Here is a 14662-nt window from a genome sequence, read left to right as displayed (position 1 = left end):
GCCGAGCAACCCCTTCCTCCCCGCCCGAACGACCCCTGCGCTCCCCAGACGCCTCGGACCTGTCCGGGCGCCTGAAGGAAGTCTCCGACCGCGAAACCCGGGGGAACTGATCCTGGCAGTTCGGCCGCCAATATCTGCTGCTCCAGCCGCCGCGGCCGCCGAGCGCAAGGAGCCGACCAGACTGAGTCACCGCGAATTTGCAATCTGGCCCCAGATCCGCTCGCGGGAGCCCCTGGGTCCTAATGCCACGCAGTTTTCTTCAACCCTCTCCAACTCGAGTTCCGTCAGATTATTGATTTAGAAGTCAAATCCTTATCAACACCCCCCCCCCCCACGCCGCGAAACACCTGAAGAGATCTAAATTTGGTTATTAGTCACTTTAAGTTAACATGGTGCACAATGTTTGACTGAAACAGGAAAAAAACCAAAAACGGCTAATTCCCCTGACAGCTCAACAGTACTGAGAATAAATAAAAATGTTTACGTTTCAATGTGATATACAAAACCAAATACTAATAGTCTAAAATATTAAAAATGCACTGCAATCACAACTCACACCTCAATAAACACTAAATGTTGCATTTACATCTGCAGAACTTGATTTTCAAAATGCATTATTTCCTAAAATAAAGTTCAAGTTTTGAAGTCTTATTAAGTGAAGTAAATTCCATCTGAAATAACCACTTTTCACAACTAAGGTTTTTGGGCTGAAAGAAAAACAAGAAAAACACTGAAATTTACAATTGATAGTGTTTAATTTTATTAAAGTATTTTCATATATATTCTTATTTGATTCTCTCATTGGGGAGGTATTATTTGCCTCATGTGGCAACCATGGGACAAGAAGATCTTAGCAAATTAACCAAAAGATTAGGAGGAGAATACAGGTTTCTTATACAAGTTGCATCTGTTATAATCAATTGAAACTACTATATCAATGGAAGTTTCATTAAAAGTAAATGCTTAAACAAAAACAAGACTTAAGTATAAAGCATAAATTATTTGTAAAAAACAAATTGAGTCTGATGAAGGAGAAGATTTTTCATTTGGCTCTACTACTCCGTGATGGTTTGACAGCTGAAATTAGTGCCTTCCTAGGAGTACCTTCCTAGTAGGGGTTAAAAAAGATTTTACTACATTTCTCACTAGCATTATTTTCTTTTCTTTTACCAGTAACCTTTTCCTCTCTCCTTATTCACCCTTATTTTCTGTTTAATATCCTGTAATCCAGCTTTGCTCACACCTTCTACAGACTTCTCAAACAACCCAACCCCCCAAAACTATCCGTATCTAAAACAAAAAGGGATCATCGGAACATAATATCTATTAATAATATTGTAGTGTTTTTATTCCATTCTTCATTTTGTATGTTTATATGTTCGTTATATTTTAGAATGAGATTGTCCTGTTTCTTGCCCAACTTTATATATTATTTAAAGTATTATAAAAAATAATAGCATTCCATTGTATTGCTGCCATTTTTTAATAAACTTTTGATTGGAATAATATGTATATAAACCTGTATCTTAAGCATTCTAGGTGGATTTTTATAAAGTGAACACACCCGTGTAACCAATGTCCACATCAAGATATATATATATATAGATGATTATCTGTATCAAGGTTTCTCTTTGTACTCATTCTGTCCTCAACCCACCCCAAAGTAATCTCTATAATTTCTATCATTATAGAGCTTTCCCCTTTCTCTTTTCTTTTTTATTTCAGAAACTTTTAAAAATATTTTCACACCTTTCTCTAATTTCAAACATACATATAGTTGTAGTTTTTTAAAAAGATCATATTACATACTACACCGGTGATGGCGAACCTTTTGAGCTCGGCGTGTCAGCATTTTGAAAAACCCTAACTTAATTCTGGTGCTGTGTCACATATAGAAATTTTTTGATATTTGCAACCATAGTAAAACAATGATTTATATTTTTGATATTTATTTTATATATTTAAATGCCATTTAACAAAAATGAACCAAAAAAGTGATTCGCGTGTCACCTCTGACACGCGTGTCATAGGTTCACCATCGCTGTACTACACTATTAACTATAATTTTTTTTTAACAAATAATATAGCAAGGCCATCATTACAAGCCAATGCATACAGATTTAACTCACATTTTAATAGATCACATAGGTCTTTGGAATTGATAGAAAATAATCTGTTCAATCGTTTGTTGATTGGCTTCCGGGTTGCTTCTACTTTTTTACCACTATGAAAAACACAGCAAAAAACATTCTTGTACTAATGTCCCTACAAAGTAGTGGTAACTCAGTGGAAGTATTAGGCCAAAAGTATGTGTACTTAAAAATTTCCAAGTTATTACCAGATTACTTTCTAAAAACAGTTATGCAATTCACACTCATCAGTAATATAATAAATGTTTCCTATATATCCACCAGCACATTCTTCTAATTTTGTGTGTGAATCTAATGGCTAAAAATTTAATTTCTCCTGATACTGGAATGGGGGTGGATGGGGAACCTAAAAGTCTGAGCCACAGTTATGAGTTGGAGCTGCTGTATGCACATCAACCTGTGGAGGTGACATCTGGATAGCTTACTTAACTCCTTGGTTTCCCGTTTGAACCATAAACTAAAGCCAGGGGTCAATACCAACCAAGCCCGAAAGGCATCTTCACCATATCCATCCTGAGGATAACTGCCCACAATATCATTGCCACCCTGCCTTCTTTATCCCTGCACTCAAATAAATAGAAGTCTTTTTCTTTTTAAACAACTTAGTATTAAGAACATTTAATATGACCAGCCTATGATGATGGGATAAGGAGAACTGAGATAAACTGTTCCCTCACACCTTACTCAAGTTATCTGGAATAAAGGCTCTCAAAAATATGTGATTGGTAATATCTTGACAAGAGATCTCAGGCCACTTTGCACTTCCATACTTTTTTTTATTGTGGTAAAATATACTTAATTATAAAAGTTGGCATTTTAACCATTTTAATTGTACAGTTCAGTGGTATTCAGTACATTCTCATTGTTGTGCAACTATTATCTCCTCTATCTCTGGAACTTATCACATTTTAATAACCTTTAAAATTAGGAGATCACAGGGTTATTTAAATAATATCTGAAGTACTTTAAGCTAACTAAGCACACCAGAACTATGAGGCAGAAATAATTTAAATAGTAAACTATATATTAATTAATAGAATATCAAGATTAATACTAGATTTTCTTAAAATAATTATTCTTTCTGCATGTTGAAGACAGGTCTAAATGTTTCAAAACAGGGGAGTAGTACTTCAAATTTTTCTCTTTTAGAGTATTTAAATTATGCTGATAGGTACGTAACATTCAATGGTGACCCCCCCCCCCTCAAATAAATATATTCAATAAGCCAAGACAGTTTTTGAACTATCTAGATAGAAGATGGTACCAGAATAAAAAGTATCCTGGAAGAGGTAAGTTATTGTAAGATATCATTTTGGGCTTTCAGAAGACTAAAACTTAAGAGTCCCAAACTATTGAAGAATTTAATGTACATAAAAAACCCCTAAATTATCTAGAGTTGAGAATGATATGAGGTAACAATGCCAGACTTGTTTATAAAAGTAAAAACATCTAGTTTCTTCCCTGTTGAGGGGTGGTAAAATATAGTTTAAAAAGCAGGCAGGTGGTCTGGATTCAACCCACAAAATTTAAATCCTAGTTCTTCCACTTAGTAGCTGTGAAAACCTAGACAGTTAATCCCTCTGAGCCTCAGTCCCCCAACTATAAAATGAGAACATACCAACTCTGTAATAGGATTATAGGTACCTGCTTGGCATACAGTATGATTTAAAATACAGCAGTTTTAATTGTTACATCAATGGTTTCTAATGCCTACAAGATAAAATCTAACTTCTATTCATGGAAGAGGCTTTTTATGATCTGGTGCATCACCTTCAGGGACAACTTTAGTCTCTTACCACTCAACCTCCAACTTTATGCTCCAGCAGCAAGATCAACTGCACCCTTTATACCTCTGAGCATCTGAATAGGAATTGCTGATCTGGAATGTCCTCTTTAAATTTGACCAGTTGGCAAACTCCTTCTTGCTGTTCATAGTTATGTTCATCTATTCAATTTCCAACTATTTATTAGGAGTCTTCCTTGGCACTATGATTGATACTAGATACTACTTATCTTCTCTGACATTATTCCAGGACCTCCCCAGAAGACTAAAGTGTTTTTTTCATTGTAGATCTATACTTTATAGCTTTTTCCATCTTAGAAACTGTCATATTGGTTTAGTTTTAGCAATGGGTTCCTTGAAAGCAGCGACAGTGTCCTTTTGCCTTCTTTGCCTGGCAGGCTGACTCAATAAATAGTTGTTGAATAAATACTATTGTTACTGCCATGAATTCAACTAAGTAAATATTAAGCTGAGCAACTACCATCTGCTTAGTGAGCACTGAAGATTCTAAGATCTGTAAAATACCATTTTTGCCCTCATTAAGTTCTCATTTTAGTGAGAGAGACAGATGTGCTGTCTATGAATGAAGTATGTGAATAAAGTACACTAGGAAGAGAGAAGAAAGCAAATATATTTGGCCAGGAAAGAGAAAAGTGCTTTTCCCTCATCTGGTTCAGAGCTTTTTTTTTTTTTTTTCTAATTTCAATCAAATTCAAACAACTATTTACTGAGAAGTCAGATGTTTTCACCTATATGGTGAACCACTATGAATGTGATAAATGTTGCCATCAGTGATGTGATTTTCCATAATGGTGAACAACTCTTGGTAGGGTTCCAAACAAAATAAGATACAGTCTTCCTTCAATAATTTTGTGCCTGGAAAACTCAGCATTTAATTAAAAATCCTAAAAAACATTCCATGTGCAAATGTAAAATTGTGTTAGGCTCTAGGTTCTGACTATAGCTATAAATAGGGTTTTTTTTTCATCCATGTGACCATCTAGTGCAGTGGTTCTCAACCTTCCTAATGTCGCGACCCTTTAATACAGTTCCTCATGTTGTGGTGACCCCCAACCATAAAATTATTTTCGTTGCTACCTCATAACTGTAATTTTGCTACTGTTATGAATTGTAATGTAAATATCTGCTATGCAGGATGTACCGTATTTTCATTATTACAAATTGAACATAATTAAAGCACAGTGATTAATCACAAAAACAATATGTAATTATATATGTGTTTTCCAATGGTCTTAGGCGACCCCTGTGAAAGGGTCTTTCGACCCCCAAAGGGGTGGCAACCCACAGGTTGAGAACCGCTGATCTAGTGGGACACTGAAAAGTCATGCAGTGCTTAAGACAATTATTACTGGTGAACATCTAACACCCTTCAGCCCCACATACTAAATGACAATAGCACCTCTAATTAATAGGACAACATTCAGAGAGAAAGACTGCCTCAGTGCAGGAGTAGGGTAGGGAAAGCACAAGAGGCTGTGGGGACATTATGCTAATCCAGTGAGGAGGTCAGGAAGGAATTTCTCAAGAAAGCGACTTTTTACCTGGGATCTAACAGGAATTACCAAAATGTGAAAGTGAGAGGAAGGCAGGGGCCAGGAAGACCTCCAGGGGTGGGCAAACTTTTTGACTCGAGGGCCACAATGGGTTCTTAAACTGGACCAGAGGGCCGGAACAAAAGCATGGATGGAGTGTTTGTGTGAACTAACATAAATTCAAAGTAAACATCATTACATAAAAGGGTACAGTTTTTTTTTCAATAGTTTTATTCATTTCAAACGGGCCATATCCGGCCCGCGGGCAGTAGTTTGCCCACGGCTGTATAGGCCATGCTAGGAGGATTAGGCTTTATCCTAAGGCTAACAAAAAAGTTGTGAAGGGGGTTATAACTATAAACTGATAAAATATATAATCAAATAAAAATAAGGAAAAGAAGCCCCAACCAGCTGCTCAGTTGGTTGGAGCAACATTTGTACATGAAAAAGGTTTCAGGTTCTATTCCCAGTTGGGGTACATATGGGAGGCAACCAATCAATGTTTATCTCTTACATCGATGTTTCTCTTTGTCTCAAATCAATAAGGTGAGGGTTAAAAAAAATAAGGAAAATACTTATTCCTCCTAGGAAGTAGACACGGGAAGAAGAGGTTCATCTAATTTTGTTCTGTGTTATGTTAATTTTCATAATGAGAAAAATATTTTTATGATAAAAATTGTTTTCCAAAAAGAAGAGGTTCATCTAATTCTGGTCTATATTGTGTTAATTTTCATAATGAGCAAAATTTTTTAATAATAAAAATGGTTTAAAAAAACCCCATCACGCTGCAATGTAGGAAATCACTGGAGGGGCAGGAAGAGCCATAGGAAGATCTAACTGTCCAATATATATTTAAAATAGAATTTTAGTTTGTTAGGGAGGGAAAAGGCTATCATGTTTCACAGCCAAAATACAACCAAAAGTTTAGATATTTAAATATTAGGGACTTAAATATATCTACTATTTTGTCAATTATAATGATAGCTAATATTTTTGAGTACTAGGCAATATCCTAAGTACTTAGATATGTTAACTAATTTATTCTTTAAAGTATTTCTAAGTACTTAGATATGTTAACTATTCCTTAAATTAGTAATTTAAGTAATTTATTTAGTTACAAGTTAACTAATTAATATTAACTACATTTTACAGATAAGTAAATTGAGGCACAGAGAAATTACTTGCTCAGTGTTACGCAGATAGTTAAGTGACAGTCATGATTCAAAAATCCAACTAATCTGGCTCTAGAGTCCAGTCTCTAAGCTCCTGATATATATATTGCCTTTCAATTTCTGTAAACTGGGAAACTAATAATAAATAAAACCATTTGTATGCTAAATAAATAAATATTTGACACCTTTGTAGTGAGGTAAAAGAGAAAAGTAAAAAAAAAAATCACATTTCACTGTTGTAAAAATTATAATAGATCTTAAAACCAGTATGTATATAAAGTTAAAATATAATGAGATATTTCAAGAGCACTGAGTAAATGAGTTCAAATATTCTAAACCTAATCTTCACAACATCCCTTTGTTGTAAATAGAGGAAAGTATTATCTTCATTTGACAAGCAGACAAATCAAAATACAGCCTAAGTGATTTGCTGAATCATTTGTTGACTATAAATCAGATCTGTAGACTTCCAAAGTACAAAAAGATGCTATAATAAACAAGGAAGAAAAAAAATTAGAGATATCCAAAGAGCTAAAAAGAATATGATATATATTTAAAATTATTTAGTAGCCCAGCTGGTGTGGTTCAATGGTTGAGCATCGACCCATGAACCAGGTAACAGTTTGATTCCTGGTCAGGGCACATGCCTCGGTTTTGGGCTCAATCCCCAATAGGGGGTGTGCAGGAGGCAGCTGATCAATGATCCTCATCACTGATTGTTTCTATCTCTCCCTCTCCCATCCTCCCTCTGGAATCAATAAAATATATATATATATGTATATATATATATATATTAACATACATATATATTTATATATTATATATACATATATACACATACATATATATTTTTTAAAATTATTTCGAAAAGATTTATGAGAATTTAAACCAAAGTTTAGGAAAGAAGGGACAGTCTAAAGGCAGATGATTACTTACTTTTAAAATATGAGGTTTTTAATGTCAAAGAATCAAAATGTTGACAGGCTTGTTAAATTATAGCTATCTGTTGAACTAAAAAGTCCTTTAAGATATTCTATGAAGTAATCAGAGGAAAAGAATCAAAAAGAAAAGTGAAAAAAGCAAAACCAACTGTTGAGCCCAGGCTACTTGAGAAAATGAGCTTTACTATATTAAGGGGCAGGGACTACAATATACAGACCCTCTGATGTTATAAGATGCTGGGAACAAAGGAGTTTTTAAATTGTCCTTGATTGACTTATTAGGGCGGATTATCTAGATCACCACTAAGAGTTAAAATTATAATCCTCTATGCATTACAATTTATTGTAATCTAAGAGCTGAGAGATTAACAGAAAGAAAAAAAGGAATGTCGGCACTAAGGAAAATTTAAATAAATGTATTCTCAGAATGCCCTTTCAGGAAGACTGTTGAAGATGATGATGACTAAACATGTGACTCAAATGCTAAAATTTACAAACAAACATTAAAAAAAAGAGACTTGTGATAAGGAAAAGCAGGTGATAAGGAAAAGTTAATCTCAAAGGTCAACCCAATCTACAACCAGGTACTTCCTAAACACTTCAGCTCATTTAATATTTACAACAGCACTAGGGGGTAGATATTAACTCTATTTTATATTAACTGAGGTTCAGAGAGGTAAGTAGCTTGCTTAGCCAGTTTATGGCAGATTGGGCATTCAAAACCAAATCTGTGTGATTCCAAAGTCTGGACTGAGCCTGGTAGTAACAGCAACCCTGTTATCATTTATGAAGTGCTTCTATGTGCATTATTATACCAATTGCTCTAAATGCACAAAATCATTTAATTCCATGAGTAGAAACTATTATTATCTCCATTTTACAGAAAAGAACAGGCTTAAAAAAAGTTAAGTAATGTGTCCAAGGTCACAAGATATAATGGACAAAGGCAGGACTCAAGTTATGATGCACCTGACTCCAGATGCACCTGCGCTGTCATTATTCTCATTCTGTTATCTCCACGTGATTAGCCCGTAACAGAACTCTTGGGTAGACTTCTTGGGTAGACTTTCCTATTTTTGGTGCAGGGTATACTTTTCTTTTCCTTTCTATTCCATGCATCATCAAGATTCAACAGCTCTCTTGGTGTCTGTTATCTTAAGTTCAAGTATGAAAATGTACCTTTCAGAGTTTAAGCTTTTCATTTTTTAAAATACATATTTTTATTGATTTCAGAGAGGGAGAGAAAGGGAGAGAGAGAGAGAGAGAAACATCATTGATGAGAGAGAATCACTGATTAGCTGCCTACTGCACACCTCCTACTGGGAATCAAGCCTGCAACCCAGGCATGTTTCCTGACCAGGAATCAAATCTGTGACCTCCTGGTTCACAGGTCAATGCTCAACCAATAAGCCAGGCCAGCTGGGCTAAGCTTTTCATTTTTAACTGAAGTACAAGATTCATAGAGCAATTCTTCCTATATTTAACTTTTGATCACATCATTTTAATGATCAAAACATCAATTCTGTTGATTTCTATGACATTTTAAACTATCAGAATTGATTTTACTCTCCACATATGTCAAGCTACTTGAAACACTGGTTCTCAACCCTGACTCAACATTATACTTACTGGGAAGAAAAAGGATGCCTGTTCCCTATATCCCCCACTGATTCAATACAGGAGTGGGGTCTATGCACCTAGGCATGGGTAGCTTTAAACAACTTCCACATAGTTCTAAAAGCCAGCCCGAGATCCATTATATTGACTTAATAAATCTGGTCCAAGAAATTTTCACTAGTTCCTCACTCTAAAGAGCAGCAGTGTTCTAGCTGCATTAGAAATGACAGAAAATAGGAGAAAGAGGAATACAATGCAGATTGTACTGATTTATATGAAAACACTAGAAAAATGTCTTTGATGAAAACCAAAACATTAGGACATACTGTTTAAAGTCACATCATAATTTGTACTACCTCGGTAAGGACTGCATGTATTAGGAGCTATTAAGTGCAATGTTCATTTACTTTGTAATTTACAGAGGCTGAGTAATGAGTTTCACTTAAATTATTACAAATGGAAACTTGGAAAAAGTAAAAATATGGGAGAACCTGGGTATGTCTCTGACCAGGAATCACACAGGCAACCCTTCTGCACTCGGACTGATGTTCAAGCAACTGAGCCACACCAGCCAGGAAACATCATTTTTTTCAAACTCTTACAAAAAATTGAAGAGGAAGGAACACTTCCAAATTCATTTGTGAGGCCAGCATTTCCCTGGTACAATGGACACTAGAAGAACACCACAGACTAGTATCCTTGATATAAATGCAAAATTTCTCAACAAATTACTAGAAAACCAAATTCAACAGCACATTATAAAGATCACACACCATGACCAAGTGGGATTAATCTCTGGGATGCCAGAATAATTCAACATCTATAAATCAATCAATGTGACGTATCACATTAGTAGAATGAAAGATACAAATCATCTTAATAGATGCGGAAAAAGTATTTGACAAAACTCTATTCATTCATGATAAAACCTCTCAACAAATTGGTATAGAAGAAACACAATAAAGGCTATATATGACAAACCCCCAAGTAGTATCATACTCAATAGAGAAAGATTGAAACCTTTTTCTCTAAATCAAGAACAAGATAAGGGTGCCCATTCTCACCACTCCTACTCAAGCACTACAACTCCTAACTAAAGCATTAAAACAAGAAAAAATAAATAAAAGGCATCCACCTCAGAAATGAAGAGGTAAAATTGTCTGTATTTGCAGATGACATGATCTCATACTTAGAAAATCGTAAATACTCTTCCATAATACTAATAAATGAATTTAGTAAAGTTGCAGGATACAAAAACCAGTTGTGTTTCTATACACTAACAACAAACTACCTGAAAAAGAAATAAATAACACAATCATATTTACAATAGCATAAAAAAGAATACAATACATAGGAATAAATTTAACCATGGAGTTGAAAGATCTGAAAACTAAAAGCTATAAGACATTGATGGAAGAAATTAAAGAAGACACAAATAGAAAAATGGATTCGAAGAATATTATTAAAATATCTATATTACCCAAAGCCATCCATGTAACCCCTATGAAGATTCCAATCGCATTTTTTTACAAAAATAGAAAAAAAAATTCTACAATTCACATAGGACGCAAAAGACCATGAATACATAAGCAATCCTGAAAAAGAACAAAGGCAGAAAACACTTCCTGTTTTCAAACTATATTATTAAACTATAGCAATAAAAACAGTATGGTACTGGCATTAAAAAAAAAGACACATAAACAATGGAACAGAATTGAAAGCCCAGAAATAAACCCCTGCATATACAGTCAACTAGTATTTTACAAAGGAGCCAAGAATACTCAATGGGGAAAAAACAGTCTCTTCAATAAATGGTGCTGGGAAAACTGGATCTTCACATGCAAAAGAATGAAACTGGACCCCTATCTCTTTTTTTCTTGTTTAAAGTATTACATATGTCTCCTTTTTCCCCCCGATTGACTCCCCCACAAGTCACTCCCACCCCTGAGGGCATGCCTCCACCACCCCAGTGTCTGTGTCCATTGGTTATGCTAATATGCATGCATACAAGTCCTTTGGTTGATCTCTAACTGCCCCTCCTCCCCTGCCCCTTGTCTCTGGATCCATTTTTGTTCATCAGGTACTTAATGTTTATTCCCTTCACACTTCACTCTCCACAACTGAAATTATCATTAAAACCAAGATTTACTGATAACAGTTTATACAATCAGATAGAGTTAAGATGAAGAATAAATTATCTATCTACACTAATAAAAGAGAAAAATGGTAATTGGCATATGGCAATACCTTTTTCATTGGCTAATCAAGGCTATATGCAAATTAACTGCCAACTAAGATTGGCAGTTAACTGCCAACAAGATGGCGGCTAATTTGCATATGTAGGCACAATGCAGGGAGGCGAAAGGGAAAGCAGGAAGAAGCCCCCTGCCACTGACAGTGATCGGAAACCCAGGGGGGAGCTAAGAGCTGGGGGGCAGGGCAAAGGCGGCCATGATCGGAGAATCAGGCGCCTTTGCCGCCCTGGCCAGTGATAGCAGGAAGTAGGGGTGGAGCCAGCGATGGGAGCTGGACACGGTCGAAGCTGGCAGTCCCAGGAGCTAGGGGTCTCTTGCCTGGGCCTAAAGCGAAGCCCACAATCGCGGCGCCCCCCGCTGCCACTGCAGGTCCCCGCTGCCCGGGCCGGACGCCTAGGCCAGAGGCGTTAGGCCTGGGCAGGGGCGGAGCCTGCAACCGCGGGGAGCTGGGGGTCCCCTGCCCAGGCCTGACACCTCTGCCGGAGGCCTCAGGCCTGGTCAAGGGGCGGCCGATCCGGTGATTGGTGATCGGAGGGTGATGAGGGTCAACTCCTCTGGCCGAGGCATCAGGCCTGGGTGGGGGGCGGAGCCGGGGATTGGGGGGATATGATGGTCCCCTTGCCCAGGCCTGAAGCCTGGGTCAGAGGGGTCAGGCTTGGGCGGGGGGTGGAGCAAGCGATCAGAGGGAGATGGGGGTCCCCTGCCCAGGCATGATTCCTGGGCCAGAGGCCTCAGGCCTGGGCGGGGTCAGAGCCAGTGATCGGGGGGAGATGGGGGTTCCCTGTCCAAGCCTGACACCTCTGGTGGAGGCGTCAGGCCTGGGCAAGGGGCTGATCAGGCGATCGGAGGGTGATGGGGGTCAACGCCTGAGGGCTCCCAGTATGTGAGAGGGGGCAGGCTGGGCTGAGGGACACTCCCCCCCCCCCCAACCCAGTGCACGAATTTCGTGCACCGGGCCCCTAGTATATATATAAAAGCCTAAGTGACTGGCCAACTGTCTGGTAGCTATGATGCGCAATGACTACTACCAAGGGGCAGATGCTCAATGCAGGAGTGGAAACCACAGGCATGGAAACATGGAACAGACTAATGAATTTCAGAGGGAAGGGGGGGAGGAGGGAGGGCAGAAAAGATTAACCAAAGATCTTATATATGCATACTAGTGGCCCAATGCAAAGATTCGTGCACCGGTGGGGTCCCTTGGCCTGGCCTGTGCCCTCTTGCAATCCAGGACCCCTTGGGGGATGTCAGAAAGCTGGTTTCAGCCTGATCCCCGTAGGCTAGGCTGAGAGAACCCACTGGTGCACAAATCCGTTTATTGAGCCTCTAGTTTTTGTATAATCAGAGAATATGCAACAAAATGGGCTGTTTGATCTGTCATTTAAATAAGGTGATTATTCTAAAGGAATAGATTAAAAGAGGAACAAATAGGAGGAACAAAGAAAAGAATCAGAAATCAAGTGGTAAATACTAATTCAGATATGAATGTAACAATCTGTAAACATTTTATAAGTGTGAAAACTAAGTATTTGACTAAGTGTAGTCCTTATAATGTACAAAAGATAGGAAAAGAATACCATAAAGTAAATTCTCTATAGTCCACAAATGGGAAAAAGCAGAAAATAATGTTCTTTGACAGATGATATTATACAACTAACAGTTTAGTATAAAAACAGCATATATTCTGTCCAGGTTCAAGTCTGTTTTTCTATTACTATGACAAAGAAACAATGAGATTCAACCAAGATCGAGACATAAAAAAATTAACAAAAACCTAAAATGAAATGTGAGATGGTAATGAAATCTGAGATTATGCTGGACCTGAAGGATAACACTAATCTAGCATACAAAGAAAGTGTTCAATTTATAAGAAAACATCTCCTTACCGGCAAGTGTGTTTCAGTGGTTGAGCATCAATCTATGAACCAGGAGGTCAGGGTTTGATTCCTGGTCAGGGCACATGCCCAGGTTGCGGGCCCCATCCCCCGTGGGAGAGTGCAGGAGGCAGCTGATGAATGTTCTGCTCTCACATCAATGTTTCTCTCTCTCTCCCTGCCTCTCTCTCTAAAAATCAATAAAATATCCTTTAAAAACACAAAGATACTGAGTTACCAGCCAACTGAATATCATGTTCTAATCACCATCCATCCCCCCATCCTATAAAATTGGAATTTATCAATTTAAACTATAACTGCACTTAGAAAATAGCAATCATAATACTCCACCTTCAAAATGAAAATAGAATTGGAGAACATCAATCCAATCCTCTTAAAGTAAATGGGGATTTCCATCTTTTTTTTTACAGCTAAGTAGCATTCCATTGTGTACATGTACCACAGCTATTTTTTTAATGTATATTTTTATTGATTTTAGAGAGGAAGGGGAAGGGAGAAGGAGAGAAACATCAATGATGAGAGAGAATCATGGATTGGCTGCCTCCTGCACGCCTCACATTGGAGATTGAGCCCACAGCCTGGGATTCCCTGATCAAGAATCAAACTGAATGGTGATCTCTTGCTCAACCACTGGGCCACACTGGCCAGCTGTACCACAGCTTTTTTTATCCACTCATCTGATGGGCATTTGGACTGTTTCCAGATCGTGGCTATTGTAAATAACACTGCAAATGCATATATACTTTCCAATTAGTTTCGGGTTTCTTTGGATATCTATATTATAAAAGGCCTGTGGCCCTAACGTGGTAATGGCCAAAGACCAGAGTGGATGGGCGGGGCCATGCAATTTTGTGCACTGGGCTTCTAGTATTCCCATAAGTGGAGCTGCTGGGTCATAAAGCAGTTCTATGTTTAATTTTTTAAGGTAGCTCTATACTGATTTCTACAGTGGCTGTACCAATCTGCATGCCCACAACAGTGCATGAAGGTTTCCTTTTCTCCACAACCTCACCAACACCTGTTTGTTGATTTATTGATAGCCATTCTAACAGGTATGAGGTGATAGCTCATTGTGGTGTTAATTTGTATTTCTTTGATGATTAGTGATGTTGAGCATCCTTTCATCTGTCTATGGCTATCTGTATGTCTTCTTTGGAAAAGTGTCTATTCAGGTCCTTTGTCCATTTTTTAATTGGATTGTTTTTTTTAGTGCTGAGTTTTATAAGCTCCTTATAAATTTTGGATATTGAGCCCTTATCAGATGTATTGGTGAATACGTGCTCCCATTCAGTGGGT

The 14662-nt window shown here is 37.5% G+C and overlaps 1 protein-coding gene across 5 annotated transcripts in view; it reads right to left on the bottom strand.

Annotated features, from left to right (window-relative positions):
• Positions 1–14662, bottom strand: part of TNPO1 (transportin 1) — an 88798-nt gene that overhangs the window by 53406 nt on the left and 20730 nt on the right. For 2 of the 5 annotated variants that reach the window (XR_013995941.1, XM_081090043.1), the window contains exon 1: positions 60–177. The exons of the other annotated variants lie outside the window; for them this stretch is intronic. The gene's annotated coding sequence lies outside the window, so the exon portion shown is untranslated. Of the gene's footprint in view, positions 1–59; positions 178–14662 lie in introns of those variants that run through there. 5 annotated transcript variants of the gene reach the window in all.

Source organism: Myotis nattereri, assembly GCF_964212035.1.
Source record: "Myotis nattereri genome assembly, chromosome: 4".
Taxonomy (NCBI): Eukaryota; Metazoa; Chordata; class Mammalia; order Chiroptera; family Vespertilionidae; genus Myotis; species Myotis nattereri.
The sequence above is the reverse complement of the archived record's forward strand: the minus strand, read 5'-3'. Positions and strand labels throughout refer to the sequence as shown.